A 17317-nucleotide genomic window follows, 5' to 3' on the forward strand; every position below is an offset into this window, starting at 1 on the left:
TGTCTTCATAAGGAGACGTTTTTGTTTGTTTTGCTTCTCAGATGTCTGGAAAGGGGAAAAAGACTGTGCTCCCCTTAAAAGGCACAGAGTAACCTGAAGACAGACAGAAGCAGTTCATGATTTTACTCTGAAAGTAAATCCCTCTGCGTTCCAGAGAGATGTCTGTTTCTCTTCAGTGTTTCGGAGAACAAGGTCACTAGAAAGATACGTGTTTTGAAATTACAGTACCTGCCTTTCATGCCTCAGAGAATTAAAATATCTCTGTTGCTTTCAGAAACCTGAAAATGTGCTTGAGGTCTGATGTTAATATGTAGCTTGTGTACTGCACAGATAAGGCTGTTGAGAAGCTGCATTCTACCGCAGTGCTGAGTTCATCTGGGCTCTTTACTGGTGCTAACAGCTTTGCAAGGTGCCATGAACTCTGTGTTTTATTTTTCCCATTGTTGTTATTAAGCTACATTGCAGGGTTTCCATTTATCTCTGTGGCTTTGCTATAACATGTATATACATCCTTATTAAAATGCTCTGCAAAAAATCATCCATAGAACAATTTATTTCAGATTAAAGAGAACTGAGAAGTAAAAGTTAAATTTGGTATCTCTGTGAGATAGCATGTTCATATACCCTTTGCAATTTACACCACCATTCATGCCTCACAAAATGGAATTGTGCCTCAGAGGTGCAAGAAACTGGGAAATGTGAGGGTAGAGTGCAAGGAAAACAGTTTTCTTTATCTTCCAAGAATCCTTATGAGGAGCTGGGCCATAATGGACTTCTGATACAGAAAAACAGGAGAGATTTGTAAGGAGAGAACACATATGTTGCATTTGACTAATGTCATTTCAAGTCATCATAAAAATGTAAAATATTATGACTGCTCAAAGGTTGCACATTTCATGAAGCTTCAGATAATGATTTCAATAAACTAGCAGCTAGAAATGAGCATTTGCCATAGCTGTTTACAGCTTCTTAATTATAATATGTCCAACACAGAATATCAGCTTCTTTTTATAGATAAAGCTAAAAATCTCAGGAAAATGAGGAGTCCATTCTGATATCATTAAAATTACCAACTACTTCCCACATTACATTCTTTAATTTGGAATTGTGCTGTACCCAATAAGGCATGGAAAAATGGTTTTTAAATTGTGCTCCAAAGCAAAAAATGTTTTAACTATATCAGAATTGCAAGTAGAAGTACCTTAGAGATGTCATATGTCTATATTAATGGGTTTCTTGCTGATCTAAACTTCTCTTAAAAATAAGTTACTGGATCTATCTTACAAAATGAGTCTAACTTTATAGAAGAGGTTCTTTTTCATGTTATTTCTGTAAAAGAAGAATTGTATCTGGATATTGATAAAGGACTGGTTACTGTTTCTTTTATTAAGCTATAAGAAACTGTAAGGTGAGTATGGGGGAATAAGGAAACAGTACACTATCCGTTCTACCACTCAAGAGGCCTTTTCTAAAGAAGATGGGGTAGAGAATGAACAACGCAACAGTTGAAAAAATGCTTTCTTCTGTGCAAAGTTCCTTTGTTTTGTTCTTTGTTCATATAAATGAGAGGGAAAAAAAAAAAAAAGAGTTAATACTCTAACTGAAAAGAGTTGCATCCTTGCCCAGGCTGGGAAGGTAAGGAGGAAAAGGCTGGAAAGTGGGGTTCTCCCATTCTGCTCTCTACCATCATGCCAGCTGTCCTGCTTCTGCCCGTAAGCGTATTCTCAGCGTCCTTTCCTCTTCTCTCTTGTCACTCTTTCAGAGCACAGTTGAATGCTGAAATCCATTTAATTTGTAATCCTACCAGTTCTCGTTCTTTCAAACCCTTCTTGTTGTTCTACCACAGTCAAAGAAAATTTAAAAAATGATCATTTATAATAAGAAATTTGCATCTATTTAAACTATTTCACAAAAACCAACCCCAAACAAACAGAAACTCAACAAAGTACTTGGAGACATATAAATTCTGTGCCACAGCTGCAGTTAAGTTGTTTGATCCTTCTGCTCCTGTCTTTGTGAAGCTTGCCATTGATTCTTGTTTCACATGCCTTAACACATCTAGCATAGAAGCACTTGGACTTTCTTGGCCATGATCGCACTGTAAAACCTAAGGAATATCTCAAAAGAAATAGATGCATAGAACCGTCCATTGTCATGGCTGGGTATATGCGATGTGTCTCCTGGACACTTTCTAAAGTCTGCAGGAACCTCACAATTTTGAGGCCTCTACCTGCCTGTCACATTTGGTTGAAATTGGCCAACATGTTCACTGTTCCACTGTGGCAAGATAGACAGACAGACACTGTAACAGTATCAACCTTATTTTCATTGGAAAGAAGGCTCAAAAGAACCGTAGAAAAACAGCATCAGTGCACTCCACCCTCCCTTCTCAAAATGGCCAAATTATCATTCTACATATGGAAAACTTTCTTTTTAAAACTGATCCAGTTCATCCCATTCTGAAGAGTTTTACAGGATGTCATATATTTAAATCAAAAATGAAACCTGGGTGGAAGCAGGAAAGGGATTTCCAGCTAACTTTCTCTGACTAAACTGTCCAATAAAAGCTGCCCCCAAAATATATTTCATCATTTCTGTCATATGTTACTAAGCTTGTGGTCCTGGATCTTTGCTGCACTTTTGTGGGAGCAGCGTAAAGAAGCCCAGTGCTGTCTTCTGTGTTGGTCTTCTCATTACTTTAGCAGAAAAAGAATTTGTGATGAGAAACCTGGGAAGACATTAATGCAGATAAAGGAACCATGTAGCACACCACTTTAAAGGAAAAAAAAATTATCACGGTCTTTCTGGCCAGTTCACAAGACATCATTACATCTGTGGGTTGCACATATATCTAATGCTGTTCATGCTTTAAGTTCTGAATTTCCTGAACTCTTCGTGCTTGCTATGAAGGGAACCACAGCTTGTGGGAACTGGCTTGTGCTAGTTAATAGAAAGCTATACATTTATGCACACTATCTTTTTCTTGTAAAATAATGAATTACAAATTTTAAAAGTCAAGTGTTCTATCTCCTGAAGCAATCCCTTTTTGTTCTGCCCTGTATATTTTACTCAGCTGACATTTAGGAATAGATTCTTTTCAAAATTTCCTTTTACAAATCACGCAGGAGAGTTTCCTCGTTTTACACATTATCTTTATTTCTGGTTTCACTTCTGCTACTCTTTTTTTCTTGGTTTTATTTCATTTTCAGATGCTAAGGCACTCTTGCAGTTTTTGTTTGAGAAGTCATTCTTTTAAAACCATGCACAAGCAGGGTATCAAAAGGAAGGATTTTTAAAATGCTGCTTGAAATAGATGTCTTTTCTCATGTAACCCAAAATTGCAAGAAGTAGTAATAAAAATGGATGTGTCTAAACCTGGTTAGTAATAAACTCAAGGGAGTGAAGAAGACAAGACTGAACTGCATTCTGGTGGCTGCTGCTGGCAAAAAACCAGATGGTAAGGGCCTGACTTTCATTTACAGCCTTTTTCTAAACATTCTACCCTCTTTGGCACAAGCACAGCTTTCACTGCAATCATATAAACCATGTCAGAAGTGCACTCTCTATGCTGCTTCTCACTGGTAGATCTGATATTTGCACAGAACTGCCAAGGTAGATCTCGTCCTAAAAACATTAGTGGGAAGCCCAGGCTCATATTTTTAATAAAAAATTTTGACATTCTGAAGACAACAGAAGACAATTGGGTCCTTGCCATGACCACTCCTGAATACCCCAAGTTGATCTGTGTATTTATGAATTCATTTCAGATTCAGTGGTCAGTATTTTAATGATGTAAATAACTAAATGTGTTTTGTTCCTGCAGTGCCACCTTTTCACAATGTGCACATGGGTGAAGTTCATTTCATTTGAAGTTTAACCCATCTGACCCAATTGCCTTCAAAGACGTATATTCTCCGTATCTGCAGCGGTAGCATCGACCATCTTTGATTTGGGGTTTGAGGGCAGTTTCCCAGCTGGCTTGCATAATTCTCAGTTCTTTGTCTCCCATGTTATTTTTAGCCATACTCTTCTTGTCCTTTTCTTTCTTTCCATAAATCACTGAAAGACCACTTTCTCTGGCAGTCCTGTTCTTTTCTGTGTACCTAAGAATATTGACTTCTTTCTTCTTAATTATGCTAGCAAAGTCTCTTGTGATACAGCCTCTTCCCAAGAGACTATGCTTGGTCTGTCCTACCAGATCACTTCCAGGTAATACCCATGGAATATATTGTAATAACATTCCATTTCAGTTTCTTCTAGTCTCTGATTGTCTCCTTCAAAACCCAGTTTTTGCAGATAAACGTAGATGATGGGTTTATGCCTAATTATCTCAGTTGAAGCTGACCTTTTGAAGAAATCAATGAGCAATGGAAATCATAACATGAGAAAACAAGTTTCATTTCATTACCCCTAACCTGTGTTCTAGAGTATGAGTGCCAAAAGGGTGTCAGCTGGAGCAGAAGAGTCTTTTGGAGCCTCCAACCAACACAGTACAACCTCATCAAAGTGGAGGATGAAAACCAGTGATTTTTAACATTTTACTTTCCCCCCTCCTTGGTGGAGAAGAAAATCTGGACCATTATTTGCACAGGTATAAACAGAATTTTTGCTTCTGCTTTCAGAGCTGTTGTGCGCTAATGGTTTTACCTCTCTTGCAGTGCTAATGGTTTTACCTCTCTTCCAGAATTGATGGCTGCTGGCTGCTTTATGGCAGCTGATCTAATTTTGACAGGATGTAAATGACGTGAGCAAAGCTACCTCTTTGCTTTCTCTGTGGTCAGTATTATTTAAATACAGGCAAACCTTTGGTGTTCACAGCAGCCCAAAGCAATGAGCTTCATTGCTTAATTACATGCTTTATGAAATAGTATCTTCTTTTGTACATGTTTATCTCATCTTTTATTTGGTACTTGCATTGTGCAAGCGACCAAATAGTTATTGCCTATTCAGTTTTCCCAGTGTCATTGCTTATTTACAGATCTCTGTCATCTCTTTTTTCAGGCTTCTGTTGCCCAGATGCAGACTCCTAGTTTAGTTAATTATTCTTTATATGGAAACTATTCTTTACCCAGAATAGACTTTTTCTGTGCCTCCCATAGTTATATATATTTTCATTATTAGGGGGAAGTACTGTACACATTATTCACAGTAAGGGCACCATGGATTTGGTCATTGGGGTATTATCCTATTCTTTCCCTGATAATTCCTAACATTCGTTTTAACTTTTGGATCAATATGGAGCACTGAGCTCATGTTTTTGTAGAACTGTCTTATAACTCCAACATTTTTTTCCCTGAATAGGACTAAGCTATTCAGGACTGCTCATTATAAACACAGAGTTAAGACTGGGCTGTGTTTACCATGTGCACCTCTTTTACCTGCAAAGAATTTCACTTGACACGGGATGATTCAGTCATCCACTATCATGAAATCCCTCTGTAACATTTTGCAGTCATTTTTATTTCTTACTGTCCCAAGTAACTTACTGTCTTCAGCCACTTTGGACATGACATCATTCCCTTCTTTTTGCTAAGTCACTGATAAACATTGTGAACAACACAGGTCTAAGTAAAAATCCACTTGTGTCTCTACTGACAGCTTTCTTCCACTGGGAAAACTGATCTGTTCCTAATCTCACTTACTGTATTTTAACTAGTATTAAATAGTGTTTAATTTAATAACTGTATTTAACAATGTTACTCTGTGAGAAGATTCTATATTGGGTGACAATATTAATTACTTTTGGAAGGCTTTCTTTGGGGAACTTGTCAAAATCCTTCTGGAAATCCTGGACGATCAGGCAGACCTGTATTGTTCACATGGCTAGCAATTCTTTCAAAGATAGGTTTATGATAGAAGATTTCACCTTACATGTTGACACTTCCTCAACAGAGCATGTTTATCGATGTCTCTACCAATTCTGCTCCTTTTTATAATTTACACTAATTTGCCTACTGCATACATTATGCTGGTCTATAAACTCCCCAGAATTTTTCTGTGAGACCTGATGTCAATTCTGCCAGTTTTCATCCTTCTCGTGCTAGAGCAGTTTTAATCAAGAGGCTGCAAACCATAGTTAACAGTTCAACTGTTTCATTCCTGATGCCCCTTAAAACACATCACCCTTTAGATGAGTATTTTCTTCTCTTGGCAATTTACTACTGCTTGAAACCTCTCCTGGGCAGGTGTTTCAGGCAGGCAGATCCTCTGGCACATCACTTACATGTGCAGAAAAGGGACAGGATTCTGCCATAGGAACCTCCCTGAACTCCTCCATGGTGAACCTGGATGCAAAGTACACATTTAATTATCTGCCATGGCCTTGTTTTCTTTGAAATCTTCTTTTACACATTCATTAATTATTGGCCATACAGACTCTGTCAGATTCTCTTTCCCGATATATTTGAAAAAGGGTTTATTATTTGGGTTTATGTCTTACAGACTTTTTTTTCCCTGAGAATGTATTTTGCCTTGGTTTATTTTATTTTTACATATGGTTTCCAAAGTTTCTTTTTCTCTGTTTTCCATTTTACTGTAGTTTATGCCTTTTGAAAGGTTTCTTTTATTTCATAGTAGTCTTCCTTATGCTGGTGTGAATATATTGTCTAAAAATGTTATCTTTGTTTGAATGTCACATTGCAGTAAGATGTCATCATCATGGCAGTTAAATGGAGTTTTTCATTGTTGGGGTTCCACCTTTGCAGCCTCTGTAATTTTGTTTAACACACCATAGGTGGCATCACTATGCTCTCTTTTGATGGGACTCTTCAGCCTCCCTTTTGAGTTTTGCCAACTTCTGTCCCAGGCTCAATCTGAGGACAGAAAGCTTTTATTGACATCAACCTAGAGGAAACATCACTGCAAATATGCTCCTTCACATCCGTTTTCCACTCCCCTAGACTTTCCTTTAAATATTCTGCCAAAACCTGTTTAATTTTTACTGTCAGAGGTGTTGTGTCATTTTAGTTTAAATGAAGACCATCTTTCCTGAACAAGCTACAGAAGTTTCCTTCAGTACTCACTGAATCTTGGTTCTTCCTCCTTACACCATTTTCCCATCAAGACATCATCTCTTTCTGTCAGGATGCATGATTCTGGGAAAAATTTTTGGAAAATATTACTATGCCAGTCCTGGCCCTCTACTTCCTTTTTAAAAGCCCACATTTTGACTCCATAACATGTTTCCTATCATTTAATCTGTCATAGCTGTCCACACAATGATTCAACCACTGAGCCCACTCCAGATGTCCTAAGACCCCATCCGGGCACCTTGTATTATGTTTGCACAGTGACCAGACAAGCCACCCTCAGGTCTTCTTTGATACTACAAACTTGACTATTGCCTACCAAATGTTGTCAGCTGGGGTCCCCATCCAGTGCTGCTTCATTTGGTTTTGTTTGTCTTTTTACTGCCCAGGCCTGTCTGACTTCTCTTGTTTTGACTTACCTCTGCTCTTAAGGATGGAGAGAATGTCAGCTCCTTGCCCCTGCAGTTAAACTGCCCTTTCCTTGTTGGCTCACTCTATGCTGTACTTAAACCATGCAAATTTTCTCGCTCACACATTTACATATGTGGCAGGACTTCTATACCAAAGATAATCTAACAAGGTGGCTTTCCTTGATTAGCCGTTAGTGCTTCTATTTAATTAAGGATGATTAATTAAGGCTGTCACAATGTCCTCTATCTTTGTGCAAAATTCCTAAGCCAGTTTTGTACTTCAGGGTTTGGGATTAGTTTAGCCAGATGCTTGAAATGCGTAGATGCTTTTTGAACTGTGAGTGAAACACCAAGTTCCTGGGCTCTAAGATGCTTTTCATGAAATATTGATGAATTCTGCTGAATTGTATCTGCTGCTTCTCTAGGCTTGGGAAGGAGAATAGGAACTGAATCAATGTTGCTGCTGTGAGAACACAGATTAAAATTAAAGACAGATCCTGAATTATGTGGGTAAATCAGCACTTCCAGTTTAGCCAGAAGCCTTCCCTGTTACAGGAAACATAGTGAGCAGAAAATCTATGTTACTAATAGAGTAGTATTCTTTAAAGATATAAGAGTTTTGATAAATATTATTGAGTAACACCATTTTGGTTTCTTTTTTCAGTTAGCTTGTTCTAAAACTGAATATCACTTATGACAATTTAAAACTGATTTATTCACGTTGTAACACGTTTTAAGCAAAGCTAAATCCCACTAGCTAAATCCCACTTTTGCCTAAACTTGTACCTGGGTTTCACCAGCTCCTGACAGCTCCACTACAGCTAGTCTGTGCAAGGCAGAGCTCAACAGCAACAGCTGTGTCAGGGGACCAGTCATTATACTACTTGCCTCTCATCTCACCATCTGTCAATTTATTAAATATTTTCTCTAAGAGTTAGAAACTTTTTCTTTATTTCCTATTTCATGTCCTCTCTGTGAGCTTTCTTTGTTGCTAGTGTAAATTTTAATATCACTGTTGGCCTTGCTTTACCTCTGTTAATGAGGTCTACTTTGTCTGCTTCTATCATCTTTTGCATCTAGGCTGTTTAGGGAAATGCAGATTAACGATTTGTTTTCTTCCACTCTCTGACTATCTTCCTCTCAGCCTTTTGCAGTTCCTTGCCATCATCACCTGACTCTCTTCCCTCTTCCAAAGGTGCATCAAAACTTAGTTATTCTGATAAATTAAATAAATCACCTGACATTAACAAAATGTAATTTAAATGAGACGAACACAAGGCACCGCTCTTAACAGGGACGAATTGTGTGAATGAAGGTGAATAGCAGCAGCAACAATATAGAAGGGGTTTGGTTGCTTCAGCAGTCAAGAAGCAAATCTGTCTCAACAGCACAATGTGATTAAAGACCCAGACCTCTCCCTGCAGTGCATTGACCAACCTGATTTACATTAGACACAGAAATGAATGAGCTTTGTGGACCTGGAGCACGACAGCAGCTTGTTAGGTGCCACACACCATGAAAAATGGAGACAGACAGCACTGAGCCCAGGGAAGAGCAACAAAAGTGACATAAGGGCAGAATAATTTGAGTTCACTCAGCCTAAAGATAAAGGAGATAGGAAGGAATAGCATCAGGCATGATAAGAGTCTTAGTGGTATACTGAAGAAAAGCGAAGTGCAAAGCAAGAAGAAATCTGCATAATTTACAGCAGAAGATGCAAAGCAGACATGAGCTGGAAGGGACAAGGGTCACCAAGAGCAGAGTAAATCAATGCTTGCTGGCGAGGCTGTGGACTTCCCTTTTCTGGTGGGCTCATAAGAACATACTATACAAATGCCTCTCAGGGACAGAATGGGTATATTGATCCTGCTTCAGGCAAATGGACGCACTGGGTGAGCTCTTTCCTTTTTTCTTGTACAATTCTTGACCTCCCTGTGTTTCCTTAAACTGCCTTATTCCCTGCTTCTGACTGTCCTGCCTTTCCTACTAAATTATCTAGTTACTAATGCTATCCCAGTTCTCTCTTGGAGGGTGCTGTAACTGCAGTCATTGAAAACACTGACATAGATTTGGGCAAGTAAATGAGCTGTACACCTTGAAAGCTTCTTTGCTAGGAACTGTACAAGTGTTATAAGCTGATAAGCACAGCTCTGTGCAGTGAATAACGTTCCTGTTTAAGAAGCTATTGTGTCTCCAGAAAATCGTCCTTCCCTGAATCCTCACAAAGAAAGTGCTGCAGACTTCCCCTTTCGCAGCTGCCTACAGCACAGCAGTGCACTGTGGTTGTCTTTTCCTTACCCCAATCTGAAGGCATTCCTGATCTTACATAAGCCAGCTCTGATTTTAAAAGTTCAGGGCTACAAGTAAACCTAGGCAACGGTGGAGAACACCCCACTGTCTTCTTGAAGCGTGGCCCAGTATCCAGCAACATTTCCCATGTGAGAAGCCCTCACTGCAGTTTATTCTGGACCTGTGGATCAAAGTGGTATTAAACACATGAGAAAATGCCCCCTTTTATTAATCCTTGTAATTTGTCTCTCTGTTCTTGTGTTTCAGGTATCCTAGCATGCCCTGTGCCTCCAACTGACTTGGTGTTTGCCTCGGACTTTCACACAGAAGTTACACCTCAAATATTGGAAAGAATGAGAGAAATTAAAACTGTAGTGGTCAGTGTCACTAAAATCAGAGACAATGACTTCTCTGCAGGAGCCAGAGTCACTGTTGTCTCCTAAACCTTGGCTGTCCACAACCTGGTCGGCTCCTCAGAGACAAGAATAAACACCTCAGAGGTCGTAAAAATCTCAACTATCAGAGATCCTCAAGTGGATGAAATATTGGCAATGCACTGAGTTTGCTGCCAGAAACTTTTTCAAGTGAATTATCTGAGGTCCTAACAGAAGAAAGACCTGCATATTTCAGCTAGATCCCACCACAGATATGTCTTCTATTAAACACTGCAGTCCTGAAGTAAAGTGAATTGGATATTTTTCCTGTCGTTTTTGCTTTTAATGATATCCCCAGCAATGAGAAAGTATTTGAGGTAATTAATTTGCTAATTTAATTTTTTTTTTTGCAGTCAATAGAAAGATTTACACAGACTAAGAAAGATGTAGAAGAGGACAGCCTGACAGTTTAACAAAGCAATGTAAAAGGGAGAAGGGAGAGATTACAAGCAGGACTGCCAGTTTCTGTTTGTAATTAGTTTCATCACATTACAGGAATCAAAACTCTTGAATCTGGAAATCAGTAGTTAAGAAAACTTAAGGCACCTAATGAGTCTGATAAAGAATAGTCTGAATCTGGCTACCTCATATGGTTAGTTGAGAGCATAAATCCATAACAATGCTTTTAATTGTAACAACAACAACAACAAAATAATGGTTTCCCCCCTACTCCCTTTCATGCCTGCCTGCCTTCCTCTCTCTCTCTCCACACCTAATCTATTCTGGTGTGTGTTAATGCATTAACAACAGTGTTTATAAGGTTTTTTGCAAGCCCTGCCATTATCAACTTCCTGCCAATTCTTACGTTTGTGTAGACCCCTGTGTTCTCTGACTACCTCTCAAAACTTGGGCTAGTCCCTTGAATTGCTGGCTGTGCTGAGTGCTGCAGGGATTCATGGCTGCCCACCGGGTGAGTGTATTTCTGACTTCCTACATTTGTTTCACTTTCAACCTTGAGCTCTGCCCCCATGGATTACTTCCACATTACTAATTTCTTTTGCTTTTTTTGCTATCAGTGTAAACTCCTGTGAAAGGCAGTCCAGTATCTGGTGAGAATGCTTTATTTTAAAACATAATTTATAAACTTTGGGGATCATATTTGTCCTAGGTGTTACTGGTGTAGCATGGGGTTTACCGAAAGATGAAATGGGTCCATAGTGCATGGATTTTGGATCAGAATTTGTTCAGCAAAAAATTGTACACAATAGAAAAACAAATATGTGGCTCATAGACATTACCAAATAAGGTTGATTCTGAGCAGAATACTGTATTAGACTACGTATTGCACATAGCATTTTCCTGCAAAGACATGCAGAAAGAGTAGGTTTTCTCCAGAAAAACTGTCCAGTTTCAAGCTGCTGTCTTCTGTGGTAGCTCTAGTAGCTCACTCACTCACAGAAATTCAATTACTTGTTAATCATCACTTCAATTACTTCTTGATTATTTCTCATTTGTCTTAGTATGGGTTATTGAAAACTTCATCCATCACAGCTCACTTCAGTGTTAGTTTATTCCTAGCTGTGAAAGCCAAAATGTGTTTATTCACAGGGAATTTTAGTACCAGCAGCTGCACTAAAGGAAAGGTTGTAAAGAGTTTGTGTCATTGTAAGCGGTAAGATGTGGTTATACAGAAGTGATTATCTAAAGGTGTTAAATGCACTGACAGAACAAGTATAATTTCAGAGATGTAAGATGCCTGCCATACCAGACTCATCATTTTGGCACATCTGGCTCATTCCACAACCACTGCACATGCTAAACTTTTAGTGAAGCTGATGTGGTTTCTGTGCAGAGAGACATCAGATTAATGGGCCCCATCACTTTGTAAAGAGCATTCACTTTTGTGGAGATTTTGGCTGAACGTGTCCTTTGCAAAGAGAAATCTCAAGCAAAGCAAAAAAAAGAGCACAGCATAGATCAGGAGTAGGTCTTATCTTCTCCTACCTCTCTAGGCATGAAGTATATACTTGTATTCTCTCCATCTATAGTCAGCACAGATTTATCACTGACTCAGGAACCCTCCATTAACTACAGACTCTCAGCCTACACCCATAACTTTTGTATTGCTGAAATTAAGGAAGATGAGACCTATTCAGTCCTCAGTGCTACTTCATATGGGAAATATGCCATTTCCCAGCCAACAAGCCTGTGAACACAACTGATTCCAAAACTGCAGTAGGTGTTTTGTTACAGTGGATCCTGAGCCATTCCTGAAATGATCCTCTGTGCTGCAGTAGTGGAAGCTGTTAGAACATCGTGTGGTACTTCTATTAATTGCAATGCCTTACTGTTTAATTGCCCACGCAGCGTTCACTACCTCAGAGATATTTTTCTACATTAATTTCAGTGGTTGTAACTTCTGCCCTTCAGGCATCGTTAAGGGGGGGCAGCATAGCCCAGAATGTTGCTAATTCCCTGGGATTAGTTTGCAGGGGTGGATCTGAATGTAATGAAACCTTGCCAGAAACTAAGCATGCACAAGATCATATTCTTCATTGTTTTATTTTGATGTACTTTAACTTTTTTTTAATACAGAGAAGTGCTAATTAATTTCCGTTCTTTTGCAGACAAGTGCAACCTGGATCTCTATCCTTGTAAACATCACAGGCGTTTTCCACCCCAGGAATATGTGAATGCTGCTGTCGTCTTGAGTAGTTCATGGAAAATTATCAGCAATGAACTCCAAAAAGTTAGAGACCTCCTGAACAAAACACTTAATGCTTTGGCTATCTCCCATCAGCACAGTGGAGATGATAGAGTATCTATGATGAGTCATCACGGTCTTCCAGGAGCAAAGAGAAACCAAGTGGAATGAGAAATTTGACCCTTAAGCTGCAATGCTAAAGAATTACTGAGAGTTCATGTCGCAGAATCCCTTCAGCAGCTGAATGGAGAGGCTGCCATTGGCTTTGCCATAAAATGGGCAATTAAAAATATTTTCCCAAAAGCTACCTGTCAGAGAAACTGCAAGATCATCGTTGTTGCATCTGCTGGAGAACCCAGTGAAATCCAGTTGAAAGTGTGAATTTTTTTCCATAGTCATTTTCCTGGTGTATCTGTTCATATTTTGGTTTTGTGTTTGTTTTTAATTAGTGAACAGAAACTGCTGACCCTGTAACGTGTTCATAAAAAGATCCCAGAGAAGGCTTCTCATGGTGAGAGCCACAAAGAGGTGTGAAGGATGTATAAATGGGAGACAGACTCTTTTCTTTATTCTTTAATTGCTTAGCAGAGTCTTGATAGAATAGCTTCAGAGGAAATAACATACTGCAACTGACCCAACACCCTGGCTTTCCACTATGGCCAGCAAATGGATGTTGAAAAGAAATAAATTTTTAATTAAAAAAAAAAAAAAAAAAAAAAAGTTTTAATCTCTAGGCAAAAATTAAAAATTTAACTGCAGCACTGGTAACCGTTGCTTCCCATGGGTGTAAGTAATTTGTGTTAAGGATGCTGTGTATGTAGATAAAAAAGATGCTTTTAAATCTATGAGGAAGGTATCTTTCAGAAAGAGAGCAATATGGGCAATACAATAACAAATAGTGTAGAAACACACCCTTGTTATTGCTCAAGCTTAACTGTATCAATGTTATGAACAGTAGAAAATAAAAAACTTTGAAAGTGAGTTCAAATGCTGATGATACATTTGATGGTAAACTTGATTTCTTTGTTCTGCTTTCTTGACAGGCTCTTTCAATAGTCACCAACCACAAAAAAAAAATCTTAATGAGAGGCACAGCACACACAGCCTCCAGTGAACTGACTTCTAGCCAACAGACCCAAGGCTTTTGTGAGTCCAGACATTCATCTACTTGATTTGACATGGGCAGTCAGAGGGGGGACTGTGCACCAGACACCTTGCTTCCAAGAAAAGTTTGATGGTGCAAGCATCGATGTGGATGATCATGTGCATGTGCATTAGCAAGCATGTACTTGTGTGTGTACAACGCAAACACACTTTGCCTTGCCTTTCATATTGGCACTGTTCCTTTTACACTGGGGCCCTTTATGGTGAACTGCATTTACTCTGGAGGGTAGAAAATGGAACAGGAAACCTAAAGCCCCGTTAAGACTGTGGGCAAAGTGGGCAGTTGCCTGTGGGGGGCAATTACTGTCATGTGCCAAGCAGCCCCATTGCCCATGAAAGAGGAGACAGGCTCTGTTGTGTTTGCACCAACTGCTGACTTGTCCCTGCTTTAGCCACTGCCAAGAAGGGGGTCAGGGTGTTTGGAGCAGATTTTAACCCTGTCAAGGCCACCTCTCCTGGCAGGAGCTGATGGTACCTTCAACCCCTCTCTTTGGCAGCAGGCATAGAAAGCCACGCTCCTCTCCTTTCCCCCTCTGTGCCCACAACACCAGCAAGCCTCCATCCTTCCTGCCAGCATCCCAAGAGCTGCAGGACCCTTGCTAGTTCTGGGGAGAAGGGAGGAGAGGCAGATTCTGGGTCCTGGGAATGGAGGTGGGCTGGAGAGGAGGTCCCACCGGGGCATAGCCTTAAGGGAGAAGAAGAGGGAGGGTGAAAAGGCCTGACTTGGCAAGAGAGAAGGAGATGCCTTTAACTTGCCAAACACTACCCACAGTTCCCAAACAGCCCCTGTGTAATTGACACTTTCCTACACTGTTGAAAACCCTTGAGTTGCCTCTGGCCAGAAACATGACTTTCTGCTATATGAAAGATATTTTGCAGGCACTTGAATCTTCTTTATAAATTGTCTCACAACTGTGTCTTTTCTCTTTTCTGTTAAGGACGATTGGAAATTCAGCAAAGTGACTCAGGGTGCATGAAGCAATGGCTTAAGGTGGCACACTATTTGCACGTCCAACAAAAGAAAAATACTGTGGGTGTGAGCTTTCATTTCCTTCTTCCCTGGTTGGTATAATACAGTGAATACACTACATTTTGTTTTTAAATATATACACCTAGATGTAGCCATAAGCTTTTTTGATTTTGGTAGATGAGGAAAGCACTTGGTAATTTACAGTATCAAACATGTATGAGTTTTTATTCTTGAAATATATTTCAGTAGTCTTAAGATACCATGACATCATGAGGGTTTTGATCTACGGAACCCCGTGGGATCTGCTATGGGGCTTCTGTTTAGCTGGATTTTTGTACGTGGTGTTTTATTGAAACGGCTTAGTGAATTTTTATACGCACACACACACCCTCTAGTAATACAAAGAAATTAGTTACAAATTATGTAATGTAATATATTTTGGTAAGCATACAAAAAAAAGGGAAGAGGACAACATTTATATATAGCAGTTTGCTGAACTGAGCAAGACAAGATACTGCAAGTGGATAAGAAATAATCAAAATTCCTTTCTCCCTTCATTGCGTAGTTGATGAAGTGACCAAAAGTTTCTTGACCGTGCTTTCTGAGAGACAGAATTTCTTCCCTTATTTATATTTGTGCTTTATGCAGAAAGCATTGAAAATTACAACAAAATCACTAGGGATAAAAAATATCACCTTCAGTAGACACAGGCTTTAAGTGCATTGACCCAGTTTTCTAAATACTTGCGACGGGCTATGTTATGAATAGTTTTACTGGAGCCAAGAGGCTAGTTCATGATGGCAGAGCATGCCTCACACCAGGTATTCAAGTATACAATGTCTACATTAATCAAAAAAATTTTAAAAACCCTTCATATTTGATACAGATATTAACAGATTGCCATCTCTTAAACAAAAGTAAAAAGAATCAAAAGTCTGTAAAAGACATGTTATAGCACATCAGAAAGAGGAACTACTGAAACTGTAACCATTGGTGCTGCATGACAATACTGACATTTCTAAAGGCTCAGCCAAAGCTCATTACCCTACAAGTGGTGCCACTAAAATATGACAAGATTTCTTATGAGAACAGACATAGTCATTTTTTCATTCCACATTACTATATACAGGCAAAAGCCACGCTCAGACATACAGTTCACCAGTTATGATGCTTCATTGCTTGCCTCAGCTTATAACTTTTTACTGATCACTAGAAAATATTTTAACATTGTAGAGGTAAGATTATAATGCAAATTCTTTTTATACTATAGCCACCATTCAAAACAGTCCTGTGGTTGATACTATTTAAAATATCTTGTAACTTTCATATGGTGTCAATGCATTACAATACCTAAAAATAAGATCTGTCTACTTCTTTCATCAGACTTCTGTCAAAGGGCAAAACCATTAACCAACCAACGCCGCTGAAGTGGTGATTCCTTTCAGGTAAGGACCAGTTTAGAACTGCATGCCAAATAGATACATGAGCAACACAAACTTGGCTTACCACACTTTTCCTTGCTACTCTGCAATCCAAGCGGGCTGAGAAAACCTACCTTATTCCTGAGTTCATACAACAGAAAGAGGCAAAATATTTAATCTCATATGCAGTATCAGCTCCTCTGTACAAGCAAAGAACAAACTTTGTGTACCACAACAGAGAGCAGAAGTTATGGGAAGGTCTGCACAGAAATGTCATGCTGTTCTTGAGCTCTCTTCCTCTTTTGAACATGTTAAACTTAGGACTTCTACCTGCTGCAATGAATCATCCAAGTAATGCAGTCTAATTAAAAGCAGGTAGAGCCTCTAAAAGCAGTCATCCTCAGTCAAACTTATTTTTCTGGTGAACTCTGAAATGTAAACAAGTTACATATTTCTTGCACTGACTTTTAAGATAACCCAATTCACAAGATAAGAGCATTCCCTGCTTCCAGTAGACACCCTGCAGAGCATTAGGCTTCCATTTTTTCCCAGCCACCCTCAAAAAATAAATGTCAAATTAGTGCTGTTTGCTGTCAGTGACCTTCTGAGTCCATCCATGGAGAAGGGGTGAATCACCTGGTTTAGGGGTAAATAACCTTCAGTTCCTGTAAAGCAGAACCTGGAAATGTAGGTAAAGAACAAGTTAACTCATAGGATAAAGCTTAAGAGAGGGAGACTGAAAAGGATTTGGAAATCTGAAAATCTGGATCAGACTGTCGAAGAACAGTGAGAAAGTTTACTGCCCCTGTCTGACCTCCAGAACTGCCCCTCACGTGAACATTGCACGATGAAGAAAATGATTCCTGCTGAAACCTTGTGTTACGGCTATTTCCTATATTCATGCCGAGTGATGGAGAACACCATCCTGGTGGTGCTGTTCTGGGTTCCCAGGACAGG

The sequence above is a fragment of the Phalacrocorax aristotelis genome, chromosome 2 (assembly GCF_949628215.1).
Source record: "Phalacrocorax aristotelis chromosome 2, bGulAri2.1, whole genome shotgun sequence".
NCBI classification, from domain to species: Eukaryota; Metazoa; Chordata; class Aves; order Suliformes; family Phalacrocoracidae; genus Phalacrocorax; species Phalacrocorax aristotelis.